Genomic DNA, 15,024 nt, shown 5'->3' with positions numbered 1-15,024 from the left:
ATCGGTGGAATGAAAGGATTAGGTGACATGACGAAGTTGAGAAGCCGGGGCGGGAGGCTGGTAGTAGACTTAAGGCATCGACCATTTCCATAGCGATAGATCAATTTGAATGGGGAGAAGGAATCAAGACCGTAATTACTTCTTACCTCCTCATGATGAGCATAAAATGAATGGAGATTTTCATTTGTATTGAAAAGGTACGAAAAAACTATTAGCCAATCCTTCTATAACCCTTTGTAGATTTTGTTCTTTTTGTCCCATCCTTTTAGCTTGAGAACTTTGAGATGCTATAATCTGTTGACGATCTACCCTTTTTACTACTTACATTTGTTTCAATCATCCTCTTGCTTATGAGTGTAACAATGACCTACTTTGGAAATGAAAAAAAAATACTTAAAAGGGAACATTAACAAGAAGCTAAATGATGAAAATAATCGGTTATATGCTTATATCGGCTATTGGGGCGCATTGTCCGAAAAGTGAATCAACAAAGCGTGACCCCCTAAAAGAATACTTTTACTATGCATGATCTATGGAAGACCATTTGAATCTAGAAAACTACCCCGTTTTTCAAATCGATTGAAAATGAATAAAATAATGTATCATGCTCATTTGGTCTTTGTTGGCATGTCTGTATAAGGATTTGAATTTATATAACAAATCAGTTGAAAACTACATTAGGCAATTGTAAAAACTGTTGATATCATTGGAGATACATATATTGGATATGGACAATACTTGGATGTCATTCCGACACGAAAATTATCGGCCTCGGATAATTTGTCGGGAAGAAAAACTAATGATCGGTCTTACAAGTTACAAACACACCATCTTGGTACGTTTAAACGATGATGTGTTATCGTCGATGTCCAAAATATGTTAGAGACACATAGCTTACATGAAAGGTTATTCATGCGCCTCTAGGTCATGTAAATTGGTCTAAAAGTAAATGATAAAAAACTGTATAATAGTTTTAACCCCTTAACCATCATACAGTTTCTTTTAAGTGCTTGCTCTTCTGGCGTAAGTAAATGATAAGAGCCAAAAACTGTAGTTTTAACCCTTAACCATCATACTTTTAAACCAATTATGTGAGTAATAATTAAGAGTTAATCACGATTCACGTGTTTTTATGCATTTCGGGCTTCAAAGTCCATGATGTGCGAAATGTGCCACTTTAGCGAGATAAAGGAGCAAAGGTCGGTTGCTAAGGAGTTCCGTGATTAAAGGCCAAGATTCAAAGACAAAGCCTTTGTAAAGCCGGTCAAAGTTGAAAAGTCGGCCTTGGGCGAAACAACACACAAAGTCGTGAGAACTTCCGAAGGTCGTATCTTTGGACTCAGACCTCGGAATTGGGCCTACCTTATGTCAAAACGACCGGCTCGGAAAGATCTCTCCAATGGTCTAAGCCTTGACCCAATCAGAGGAGTAGAAGTGGACGAAAAGTTTGTCAAAGCCAACTGCAGCTGAAGAGGCCTTTTTGGACTGAAAGAATTGGGTTTTGGGCCTGATTCTCTGGCCCAAAACATGGCTCCAATCCCATGCATGATTTTTGGATCTAAAACATATAAAAACAAAAGTTTAGCTCTTTGTTAATGGTAGATAGTTAGACCTAGATTAAGAATTGGATTAGTTAGCCTCCATTAATTAGTTTTAGAACTTAGTTTTAGAATTTCAATTAGTTAATTAATTAGTTTTTCATATCTTGTTTTAGATCTAGTTTCATGTTTAATTAATTAGTTTAGAACAAAGTAGATTATTAATTTAGTATTTGAATCATTGTTTTATTATTCATTAGATTAATAAAATAGTGTTCTTGGTAATCTAGTTTCATTTTCCATTTACTTATTTAGTTCAATTCTTAGATTTACTTATATGTCATTATTAGTTTAATTCAATTATTGCATGAGTAGTTTTGAATTGAGTTTAAACAAGTAAAGTTCAAATCTTTATATTATGTCTTGTTCGAATTTGATTGGGAATGATAGCGTGATGATTCTCGGCTAAACCTCCATTAGAGGGGGTTGAGAAGCCTTGATGAAAGCTTGATTCCAATTATCGTAGAGGTCGTCGTAATTTCCTTTCCACTCTAGAAATGATTAGTTCACCATGAGAATGGGTGTAATCGTTCACATGCTAGTTATGAATTAGTAGAAATGTCATGTGTAATTAGGGAATAGGAATAACCAGATTGTTGAAAGAAAGCGGTTCAATTCGGATTGACGATTAATTCGTTAGTGGATTAAGTTGAGCTAAGGTGGAATCAATCCCCTCTAACTCCTTATCATAGAATCGGCGTAGTATTTCCATAGTTGTTTAAATAGTCCACTAGTTGCATCTTGTGGGTAGTTGCATCGTAGTTTAGTTATCATTTAAGTAAATCTCTCATTAGACTTTAGTTAAGATTATTTATCGTAGAGAACATTACTTTGTGAAAGAACTAGGAGTGGAGCAATTTGTTACTCCACTCTATTTCGATAGAATTGAGAGTAGAAATCTTTGATAAATTAGGCACGTAATAATTTTTAGTTTACTTACGTTTTGAGTTTTATCGTTCATTTTAAGTAGGTAAACTTTATTCTTTTTCGTTTATCAAATGTATGGCTTTATATCTTAGTTTCACTTTTCTCGCATTGTTTTAAGTAGTATAAGTACTCTTCTTAAAGTCCCATTTCACCCACCCACCCTTGTTTGATTCATCTTGTGGTTGTCTTTTTTTCAGCATTAAACTTCTTCGAAAAAAAAAAAAAAAAAAAATTGCGGGCGCTTTTTCGCTAAAAGTTACTTGGAAGGCGAGCGACCACCGCTCAAACAACTTGTAACTTCGAAGTTTACACGAGAGCACACCTCGCCAAAGTGAGCACCACCTGCTGAGCTGAATTTTGCGGTTTCCACAGGTTTTGATTCAACTTCGATTTTTCAAGTTTTTTTGGTGTTCTAACTTGTTATATACAGCGAACACGTAAACAAGACGCTATTCATATAAGCGAAAGCAGGGCCTTGATTAGGTATTCCTTTCTTCCACACCTCGCATCTCTGTTAGAGGTTTATACTAGAATATCGAGGATTGTTTGGAAGTTGTCGTGTTTTAGTTAAGTTTGGTCTTAACCTTGTATGAGATTAAAGGTGCAGTCGAACAAAACAAAACAACATAATTAATTACCCGCGGCAACATCAACAAGCACGCATATCTAGTATACCACTCATTGCACCTCTAGCTACTATTTCACATACTCTACCTGACCTGATGCCCGGCGAAGGAGAGACTCCTCTCGGACTTTTATAAAGCCTTGGCGATAACCCCAAATCTTGCATCGTTCTAGCGGACCGATTGGGGATTTCGAAATCCCCCAAATATTTTAATTTGTTACCCGTTTTTCATGGTTTAGACCATGAAAAACCTTATCGGCTTACATCGTTAGGATTGAACAAGTCCTAACAACATTACACCATCCTACGGTTGGTGCGGAACAAATTAAACCGAGGGTATTCCCTTTCACCTTAGCCGATAAAGGTGGCGTCTTGGTTAACGCCCAAAGCCTAATTACGTGGACTTCGTGGGCTAAACTTGTTCAAAATTTGTTTATGGAACATTTTACCCACCCCCAAAGACGGATGAGATGCTTTCCAAGATTCATTTCTTTCGACAAAATCCTCACAAATCATTTTCAGAGGCTTGGAATCGTTTCACCGATCTCCTTATAGAGTGTCCACATCATAACCTAGCGAAAGACACGTTAGTTCGTGCCTTTTTCAAAGAACTTCTACACCACTATAAAGAAGTCCTTGACATAATGAATGGGGATAGTTTCTTAAGTAAAGGAGCCTCGGAGGCTTATAAATTTTTAGAGGATCAAACTAAGCGAAATAACAACCGGGGGGTAATGACGATATCCATCCGCTCGCTAGTTCTTCTAATACGATTAAGGTAAGCGGTATGTTTGAAATTAAACACGATCCCGAGCTTAAAACTCTAATCGAATCACTCACTAAAAAGGTAGAGGCTATTTCTGTTCAACAAAAGCATATCCCCATCATGAATGTAAATTCAAATCCATGTAGTTTCTGTTGGAGTCCTGAGCATCCCGACTCCCACTGTCCTATAGCCTATGAACAGGCTTGTTCCATTAATAGTGAACATAACGTCCCTTGGAGACAAAATCCCAACTTCGGTTGGAGAAATAACCAACACGTCACACCTCCAGGTACAATAATCAATATGTTAGGCGAGCGCACAGTTATAACCAAGCTCCACCACGACCACGACAAGGATAGGGTCAGGGTAATTATAATAATTATAACAACCAAGTGCAACCTCGACAAGGTCAAGCACAAGGTCAAGGTAGTTATAATAATTATAATGCTAATAGAGGCATCGTTACGGTAAATAATAACTATCAAAATCCATACATAAATAATTCCACGAGATAATTCCGGTCCACCACCCGACTACTACACCCACACAACCGGATCGTCTTGACACCTTCATACAAGTGAGCCAAAACTTTTCCAAACTATGGCTCAATCTAACCAACATCTTCTACAATCCGTTAATAATTTAAGCCAATAGTTGGCCCAAGATAAAGCCAAACCCCAAAGGTGTGTTTCCAGTCCGCGCATACCTAATCTAAAACAACAAACACAACCTTTTGGGGTAACCGATAATACTAGTAATGAATATAAAAATGTAGGTGAGCTAAATGCCATCACCACTCCGCTCTGGCGAGTGGTTGATAACAAAGTAACTATGCCTATAGTTACCCCACCAATAACCCACCCTATTTTACTAGATACCGAAATAGAAACTGAAGAGCCTACCAGCGTAGAGGTACCGGTTACAAACACAACCTAAGAAACAGAAAAGCTAAGGTTAAACATCCGGTGATACATATGCTAAATATAGAGAGAAACCACCGTTTTCACAAAATTAGCCATGTTAACTAGGGATACAAATTATGAGGGAGATTAGGGGCGTTTTCAAGAATCTAACTATAAACCTTCCCTTCCTCGAAGCTATTAAAAAGCTACCACACCATGCTAAGTTTCTTAAGGAGTTGTGTACTACTAAGCGATAAGACCAATATACCAAAAGACGCTTTTTTAACGAGAACAATTCCCAACTCTATCGAAACATAATGGAATTGTTAAGTCTGAGGACCCACGGTTAGTCCTCTTGTCTGATGCACCTTAGGAGATTCCTATATGACGACCGTTATTAGACACGGGGGCTAGTGTTAACTTACTCCCATTTTATTTGTATAGACAAATAGGTCTAGAGGAGATGCAACCCATTAAAATGGCGTTGCAATTAGTCGATTGGTCTATTAAGTATCCTAAGGGTGTGGTTGAAAACGTCTTTGGTAAAAGTTCGAGATTTGTACTATCCGGCTGATTTTGTCATCCTCGATCTGAAATCTAACGACTGGTCTGTCGATCATCTTAGGGCGTCCTTTCCCGGCAACTGCCAATCGGCTCATTAATTGCGCGATGGTTCGATGTCCATGTCTTTTGGCCATCTTAACTTTGAAGTAAATGTTTTTAAAACAAAGACACATTTATTAGATTCGCATATGGATGGAGAGGTTAGCATGATCGAGAGCTTAAACCGAGATTATTTCAACAACACGTTCCCGATAATCATATGCCCAAATTTCTTTCCTTTGGAAGTTCGGACTCGATATTTTCATCCCTACACTAGTCGATACACATATTATGGATGAGGGCCGAGATAGATGACTTTCTCAAAGATATAGAGGACTACCATAGTAATGTGGATATGACCAATCTAGATGAGGAATTCGATGAGTTTCTTAGAGCAGGTGATGATTCACCCTATCAAGAACTACTTTGCACAACATCCACCTCGACTCCCCTCCTTCCACCCTTTCAAAGGAATCTCAAGTTTGCACTCGATCCTTTTGTTTCTCCTGTGCTTCATAATTATTTAAATCCACCTAGTAAACAAATACTTCAGAAGGACAAACAATTTGACACCTTCATTTTCAGACTTGAGACAGTCCCTACCTACACCATGAATGAGTTTTGTGCTAAACCCACATCCTCATTGTTTACATGCTTTCCTTCTATAACTTATCCATATCCACCATATCTTCCACAACCATTCACTTTTCCACACTTATTTACTAGGACACCCTCTCGTTCAAAAATGAAAAAGAAGGTGCATGCTAGGTTACGTTATAGGGTTATCCGACTTCGCTTTCATTTCACTAGGTTGCGTCATAGGAAATCTTGGTGCTTAATTGTGTTTGAATATGTTTTCTGTGATATTTATTTATGGAATGATCCACAACTATTTCGGTTGTTGATATATGATAAACTGCATGTTCATACATATGTTTAGATAAAGTCTCGAGTATCTGACTATAAACGACTCAATTTTTGTGTTTGGTGCATTTCCTTTCATTTCCAGATATTGGTGAGTGCACCATTAAGGTAACCGGGCCCTCCCTATGGAGTGTGTGGCTGTAAGTATCGGATCCTAAGTCTACGTTTAACATAATTCACGTTTTCCACTCTTGCATGTTTTCTCGGATTTTTGAGTCATGTTTCTCTATGGGGTGAATTATGTCCTTATTGCTTATTGTTTTTCCTTATAAAAGTAAAAAAATATTAAATAATAAACATAGTAATCTAGGAAGTCTCGGGAATCTGACTTTAAAAGACCACTTTTAAAAAAACAAATTTTCTAAATTCTGTTGTAAAAAAATTTGTTTGGGGGTGGGGTGTTCGTGTTTCCGTCCTAGAATGTTTTATGTCCCATTAGAGTTGCTTAGGCCATTTAATTGTATTTCGATTCGGGTTGACATAATCTATGAATTTAGAGTTCATTCGTTCGCATAACGTACGTCATGCACGTACTTCGAAGCGTTTTCCACTATCTTATATGTCATCCATGGTCAGAATAGAGTGTTCTATGAATCATTGGATTGGAAATTCTCTCCTGATCATTTCCATATCTCATTCGCAAAAAATCGGACCCGATACTTGGCGCGCAATATTAGTTTGAAGTCGCGCTAAAAATCGACAAAATTCGAAAAATTCGAATTGGGCTTGGGCCCAACTCGCGCGCACCGGCAGCGCACCTGCGCCCTTACCTTCACACCAACAGTCGCGATCTTCATCCTCCCAAACCGCCATTAACAATAAAAGCAAAGCTTTAAACCCTAAAAAAATAAAAAAAAATAAAAATAAAAAATAAATAAATAAAAAAAAAAAAAAAAAAATACACCCACGCCAAACATCCAAACCCTCTCCAAATCTTCTCAAAACCGTACCACCACCACCTCCACCAATTTAAATCACCAAAAACCACGGAAAAATAAAGAAATTCACGCTGCCGCGCCACCACACCACCACCACCATCGTTTTTTTGTGAGGTTGTCCCTCATTGCTTCCCACTACATTCCAAATACTCGATGGCTCAACAACAACGGATTTTTTGCGAGGAGCAAGCATTTACTAGCAACCACTTTGCGCCGTTTTATGGTGACGAAATGATTAGTAGAGATTGGAATAGCTTATGGTACTCGACCGACGCCTTTTACCACGAAGAGTTAGTCCGACAGTTTTACAACACGAGGGAGTTGGATGGGAGTAGAATTTTTGTTACGGTGGCAAAGAGGAGGAAGGAAGTAACTGCTGGGTTGTTGGCTGAGATTCTAGGCATTCCGCCTAGAATCCATCTTGATGCCACGTTACAGGAGTCCCAATATACTGGGGTCGAGCCGTTGATGAACGCGACTGTTACCAAAGGGAACTACAATGCGAGCTCGCATTGTGTTTGCTAGGCATCCCTCAGAACCAACCAGCTGGCTGCATCTCAGTGGATTGGTCGAAACGTCCTAGGGAAGGGGAAGGTCAGCGACATCGGTCTGAACTGCCTCCACATTCTATGGATACTCCAGGAGCAGAAGTACGAGTTCTGCATTTTGGAGTTTTTGCTTAGCATGATTAGGGGAGTGGGAAAGTCTATTGCACCTCTCCTTGTTTTGATAACCATGATCATGCTGAAGTTGAGAGTGACTCCAACGTCTGATAGGATTTACCTCACCCTACACCGAAATCCTCGTATTTATAAGGATTGTGTCCAACGAGTTTGGAGGTTGCTTGAGGATAGGGTAGAGGACAAGGAGGATGGTGGAAATGAGAATGACTCGGAGGATGAGGAGGACTTGACTTGTTTTGATCTTTGATGCTTTGGAGAGGTGTTGGTCGGATCGCGAGAATCGCATGGTTGATTCATCGCGTGGCATCGCTCACTCAATACTATCTGCGAAGACCTCTGGACTCGACGGGCTACTATCCACCATAACCGAGATTAAGTACCCGGTGAGAGGATGAGCGGTGGGAACAGATGAGGACTGAGCTAGAAGCTCAGCGCCAGTTCCGAGCCGATATGCTTGCACGCTTCCCACCTCACAGGGATTCTCCTTCCGAGGATACATCATCGAGGCACGAGCGTCGTCGCCGAAAGACGAATGGTGGCCGCCCCGGGGAGCTCGGGGAGCCATCTCCTGGCGTGTGCCCTCCGCTACCCAGTACCGACGTGTTTAGGGATAGTATAGCTTGATGATTTTTTATTTGTAGTTTTATTATTGTTAGTTATTTTAATGTAAGTTTTAATTCCGTAATTTGAATTTTGTAGTAAAAGGGCATTTAATGCCAATATTAATATAATGTCGTTATTTTCATCGTGCGTGGTTGTTTAATGTTGATCCCACTTTCCCAAATTGTTTGGGGGTGGTATTATTTAGTCCAGCATGATTTTTATATGACCCCAATTTTTTTTTAGAAGTTATTTCGGAGTCAGGGTGAGAATATTGCCGATTAGGCATATCTATGAATAAATATCATGGTAGGATGAAATCTCGATAAAATAGGTAGGTTATATCCTAAATTCAACCTAAAAGATACTAGAGTTGTTTTAGAATCAAGAATATGAGTTGTTTCCGTTTCGGGTTTGAAAATTTTAGTATTTCTGGAAATTGCCGTAAAAACCTTTTAGCAACTTCCCGATCCGTTTTTAGCAACTTTAAACCTATAAAACTTTCAGTCATTCTACACTCACAAACCCACACTACACCTAACTTTCATCACTCACCTTTCCTCCCGGTTTTCGATTGTTCTTCACCATTTTCAAAAATCAAGACCTCCTCGAGCGCTGGCATCTAGTCTGTCGAGATTTTGCACCGAAGCACCTGCGCAAGGTGGCGCGACTTCGCGACCAAACACTGGAACTTCGAAAATCATCGGAGCGCTGCGCATACGACCTCCGTAAAACACAAAAATTTCCAGTTTTCTCGCGGGTTGTTCCCGGATCATTTGCAGTGTTCGAGCATCGTTTTGAGATGACATCTCCTACAATAATACGGAACAGTCTTTAGAAGATTTGTTCCAAAGCACTACTTATGGTGCTTGGTTTCATGAGGCGATCACATCGTGGGTTTTGGAACCGCTTATGGTAAGACTTGGCGAACTTTATTCTCCAACACTAGCATCTTATTTTTACAATAACCGCATTTTCTTTGAGATACCGGATGGAGAACAAGTGTTCTCCATCAACATTAATGATGAACCAATGGAAATTACCAGGTTCTTGCTAGCATTTGTTCTTGGACTTGCTATGCCCGCTGAAATACAAGACCCATGGTGTTATTGGGTAGATAACATGCATGTCTACACTTATGAGTTTTTGCATGAGTTGTATGGGGCAGACATTTTCCGTATCGAGGACCAAGGGGACTATAACGTCGCTTTTGGTAGCCTATCCATGAACATAGGAACTGTTATGTTTTGGATTATGATAAACATTTTAGGGGAATGGCGTTTTTCTTCTGTGAATGATGCCACTTGCAGCGTCTTCCTTGCTTTAGCCACGGGACGTAATGTGCCATGACCTTCCCAGAACCTTGATGTCTAGTTTAGCACGAGCCCATAGCATGAGGCATAAGTACCTTCTTATGCCTGTTCTAATTTCCCATATTATGCTATGTTTCTTTCTTGTTTTTTGTACACGTTTCACGGATTGGATTACGGTCGACACTGTACGACCCACTAATAGTATTATTCGCTCTTTCCGTGCAATGACTTGGCAAGGGTGGAGGATACAACCTCATCAGGTTGCACCCTACACCCCGTCAGACCAAGTGGCGCTTAATAGGTTAGCAATAATAGATGATAAATGGCGGGAAGCCTGGCAAATTATCATGGCATGGCAGGACGCGAAGGAACCTCACTTCTTTATAGAAGAAGAGGATGATGAGGATGAATAATAAAAGCGGGAGATAAGGTAAGTTTTAATTTTAGTTAGTGTCTGCTTATGTCCCAAGCAATTTCATTCTTGTTAACCCCATAATGGGTGGAACTCTTATAGAGTTGCGTCAGTTTTTTATTTCCTATATTAGTACATTCTAACTTTGTTTTGCAGATGTTCCTGAATTTCACGCGCTTCAATGGTATTTTTCCTACCCTCTTTATTTAAAAAATACTTTGAGGACAAAACATGCTTCTTGTTTGGGGGGGGGGGGGGGGGGGTGCATAGAAACCGCGTGTAATTAAGGCATCTGCTAGGATATAAATATGTATAATATGTATTTGTTTTCTAGTTAAAATTTCAAAATTTCAAAAATATAAATAAATAAGTTATGCTATACACTTACGAATATTGGTATTGTTTTCTTTCTCTATGCTCTTAATAATCTAGAAGTCTCACATAGCTTTTGCATTAGAATAATTGTTAGAAACTTAGGTTAAGATGTAGGTAATAATTTTTGCATCTATCTATAAATATATTACATAACTATCTATGATTGTTAGCAGCAAGTTTCTGAACTCTAGGCTAGAGTACTTATTCTACAAATCCTGTAAGAATATAGCCTAAAGCCTTATATGAGTGGAACATTTGAGAAATGACACAAGGGAGAAGTAAAATCTGGATAGAGAAATCACACGTCCACTTGCTTGATCACTATGCCATATCTTAAGCGAGAATTTAGGCTCTCTTTGGATCGATATAGCCAGAAATTCAAACCTATGAATTATTTTCCGCTAGTCTCCCCTCTGAGCCTTTCTTTAGCCTTTCATAAACCACAAATCCTTGACCCTGTTACAAAACAAAACAAAATAAAAAAAATTCAACCTACCCAATTTAGATAAGTCTGAGAATAGAATGAGGAAGAAAGAAGAAGAGAACAACCTGTGTAAACAAAAGTTAGTTAATTGCTTCAGAAAATAAAGAAAAGAAGTTTCCATCCAAAGAAAAGAAAAATAAAAATAGAAATAAAATAAAAACTCCAAAAAAATAGAATAAAAGGAGTCAAAAGCCAAAGAAAAAAAAAAAAATGGCTAAGGATGGAAACAAAGTGTAGAAGCAAAGTAAATAACAAGGTCTTCTCTAGTTACATAATATGAAGACTTTATTATCTCGGACTTGTCCTTTTTTGAATATCCATTTCTTTCCTTCTTAAACCATCTCCTAATCCCATGACACCTAATAAAAGACCTCTAGCTCAATTAGGAATAAGTTAGTGTGATAGTAAGTGGCAGATGTGTTTGATCGACTCCGAACTTCCTTGTTGTCATTGAGATTAAAGGTAAAGTGTGCCCACTGCTGAGTATGTGAAACTTGAGTGGAAAAACAAAGTGTTGTATCTTGACTATTATTGTGAGAACCTACTTAAGGGCGCTTATTCGAGTTTCAAACTTGACCCTCGCTAGGCATTTCATAGTATTACTCATTGTATATATGTTTATTGTAGATAATTGATTATTTTGCATATATTAGCTTAGGTTTTAGACTTGATTACTCTATATGCATTGCTAGTAAAGAGGTATAGTTAATTTAGAACATGAATAAGGAAACAATAGTTTTATTTCTTAGTCGTTGTAATATAGATGAAGTTTGTGAGTACCTTCACTAGAAAACTCTCATGAGGCTATAACTTCGTCCACTAGGGAATTCCTAGTGGTTTAAGGCCTTGTTGCGTATGGTCAATGCAATCCTTTTCAGTAAACGAGTAGATAGAACTCCATTTTTGTCACTTATTCTAATTTCTCATCTTTGCTTGAGGACAAACAAAATGCTGTTTTTAAAGGTGGTTTGATAAGAGCCCAAAACTGTAGTTTTAACCCCTTAACCATCATACTTTTAGACCAATTATGTGAGTAATAATTAAGAGTTAATCTTGATTCGTGTTTTATGCATTTCGGGCTTCAAAGTCCATGATGTGCGAGAAATGTGCCACTTTAGCGAGATAAAGGAGCAAAGGTTGGTTGCTAAGGAGTTCCGTGATTAAAGGCCAAGATTCAAAAAGACAAAGCCTTTGTAAAGCCCGGCCAAAAAAGTCGGCCAAGTCGACGCTTGGGCTTGAAGACAAAAGTCGTGAGAACTTCCGAAGGTCGTATCTTTGGACTCAGACCTCAGAATTGGGCCTACCTTATGTCAAAACGACCGGCTCGGAAAGAGCTCTCCAATGGTCTAAGCCTTGACCCAATCAGAGGAGTAGAAGTGGACGAAAAGTTTGTCAAAGCCAACTGCAGCTGAAGAGGCCTTTTTGGACTGAAAGAATTGGGTTTTGGGCCTGATTCTCTGGCCCAAAACATGGCTCCAATCCCATGCATGATTTTTGGATCTGAAACATATAAAAACAAAAGCTTAGCTCTTTATTAATGATAGATAGTTAGACCTAGATTAAGAATTGGATTAGCTAGCCTCCATTAATTAGTTTTAGAACTTAGTTTTAGAATTTCAATTAGTTAATTAATTAGTTTTTCATATCTTGTTTTAGATCTAGTTTCATGTTTAATTAATTAGTTTAGAACAAAGTAGATTATTAATTTAGTATTTGAATCATTGTTTTATTATTCATTAGATTAATAAAATAGTGTTCTTGGTAATCTAGTTTCATTTTCCATTTACTTATTTAGTTCAATTCTTATATTTACTTATTTGTCATTATTAGTTTAATTCAATTATTGCATGAGTAGTTTTGAATTGAGTTTAAACAAGTAAAGTTCAAATCTTTATATCATGTCTTATTCGAATTTAATTGGGAATGATAAGCGTGATGATTCTCGGCTAAACCTCTATTAGAGGGTTGAGAAGCCTTGATGAAAGCTTGATTCGATTATCGTTAGAAATCGTCGTAATTTCATTTCCACTCTAGAAATGATTAGTTCACCATGAGAATGGGTGTAATCGTTCACATGCTAGTTATGAATTGGTAGAAATGCCATGTGTAATTAGGAATTAGGAATAACCCAGTTGTTACTCAGCGATTCAATTCGATTACAACGATTAAATCGTTAGTGGATTAAGTTGAGCTAAGGTGGAATCAATCCCCTCTAACTCCTTATCATAGAATCGGCGTAGTATTTCCATAGTTGTTTAAATAGTCGACTAGTTGCATCTTGTGGGTAGTTGCATCGTGAGTCTAGTTATCATTTAAGTAAAATCTCTCATTAGACTTTAGTTAAGATTATTTATCACATTGAAGAACATTACTTTGTGAAAGAACTAGGAGTGGAACGAATTTGTTACTCCACTCTTACTCCACTCTATTTCGATAGAATTGAGAGTAGAAATCTTTGATAAATTAGACACGTAATAAGTTTTAGTTTACTTACGTTTTGAGTTTTATCGTTCATTTCGTAGGTAAACTTTATTCTTTTTTACGTTTATCAGTAAAAAATATGAGTGAGGAAATTTACATTCTGGTGACAATTCTGCTTTCGAATTTCAATAGTTGCTAAACTCCCTGTTGATCATAATCAATATTAATAATCTTATATATCACGGTCACGGCAGATGAAAACTCAAAGTATAAAGAACAAAAACTTTCTTGCATGGTCCCCAACTCCCCAAGCAAGGCCACAACACCCACACTGGACTTTATTTTTCTTAATCTTAGCAGAAACATTCAAAAGGAGGCTTTGATGGACTCAAAATAATACACCTTTTGTCATATATGATGATAGGTCATAGGTCCCATAGTGAAAGAGAAACCACGGCCTTAACAGTACATATGGGTCAACCATTCCACCTATCCCCAACTTCTCTATATTAAACTGAGCATAGACGTGGAGATTTCAGATATTAAAATGTTGACTTATGTACTTAATATGTTCTAAAAACGGATATCAAATATATTATATGATTATGTCAAACAATTTTAATCTATATTTTAGCGTGTTAATGTATGACCTCATGCATATTTGGACCTGGACCTCATGCAAGTCTACGTACAACAATTGCACCCTGATGATTATTAATATATGTTGTGTTATTCCTTTATTTTAAAGCTAAAGAGGTAAAGAAAACAAAGTTGGAAGTTTTAGGTCTTCGTTATGTAGTTTCATTGACGCAAGGTGGTTAAAGCAAAACTTCATAATTGGTTAATCGATTTGATAGCAAAACTTCAATTGAGTTTGGTTCTCATTCAATTTTCCCATAAAAATGTGAGGATGGAACGTTCCTTGATGTAAAATAATAAGTTCTCTTATCAATGTTTGATTATCAGCCATGGATAAGGCACCACCTGCAAGTGCATTTGATGTTTCTGTTGTCGACGCACCACCTAAATCTACTAATGAACCTACTGCATCTGTTCAGGTATTTGAAGTTCCTTTTTCACAATTTGGTTATGTTTGATTCTTACATGATTTCAAACTTTTAAATTTTGTAACAAAGAAAAACTCTTTTGTTAATTTGACAATGTTCTCATTTAATTTTTTATGCGGCTTTTCATGTACTTGTATCATGCAACAAAGAGAATTGGATTATATAAATCGAGTACGTGAGCATAAACAACGGGTCATTGACCATGTGCTTGCTACCCTTGCTAAGGTATGTAATATATATACGTTCATTATATGCGGTGGTTGTTTACTGCCTTCTGATGGTTATGTTTTATCAAATATAAAATGCAGTTTTTGGAAAAACAAGGAAATGAAGGCCATCAAGTCCAATCACCTCCTGTGCAAAATGAGGTTGTAGTTACTTTTCCA

Source organism: Coptis chinensis, chromosome 6, assembly GCF_015680905.1.
Source record: "Coptis chinensis isolate HL-2020 chromosome 6, ASM1568090v1, whole genome shotgun sequence".
Taxonomy (NCBI): Eukaryota; Viridiplantae; Streptophyta; class Magnoliopsida; order Ranunculales; family Ranunculaceae; genus Coptis; species Coptis chinensis.
Note: the sequence above shows the minus strand (reverse complement) of the source record.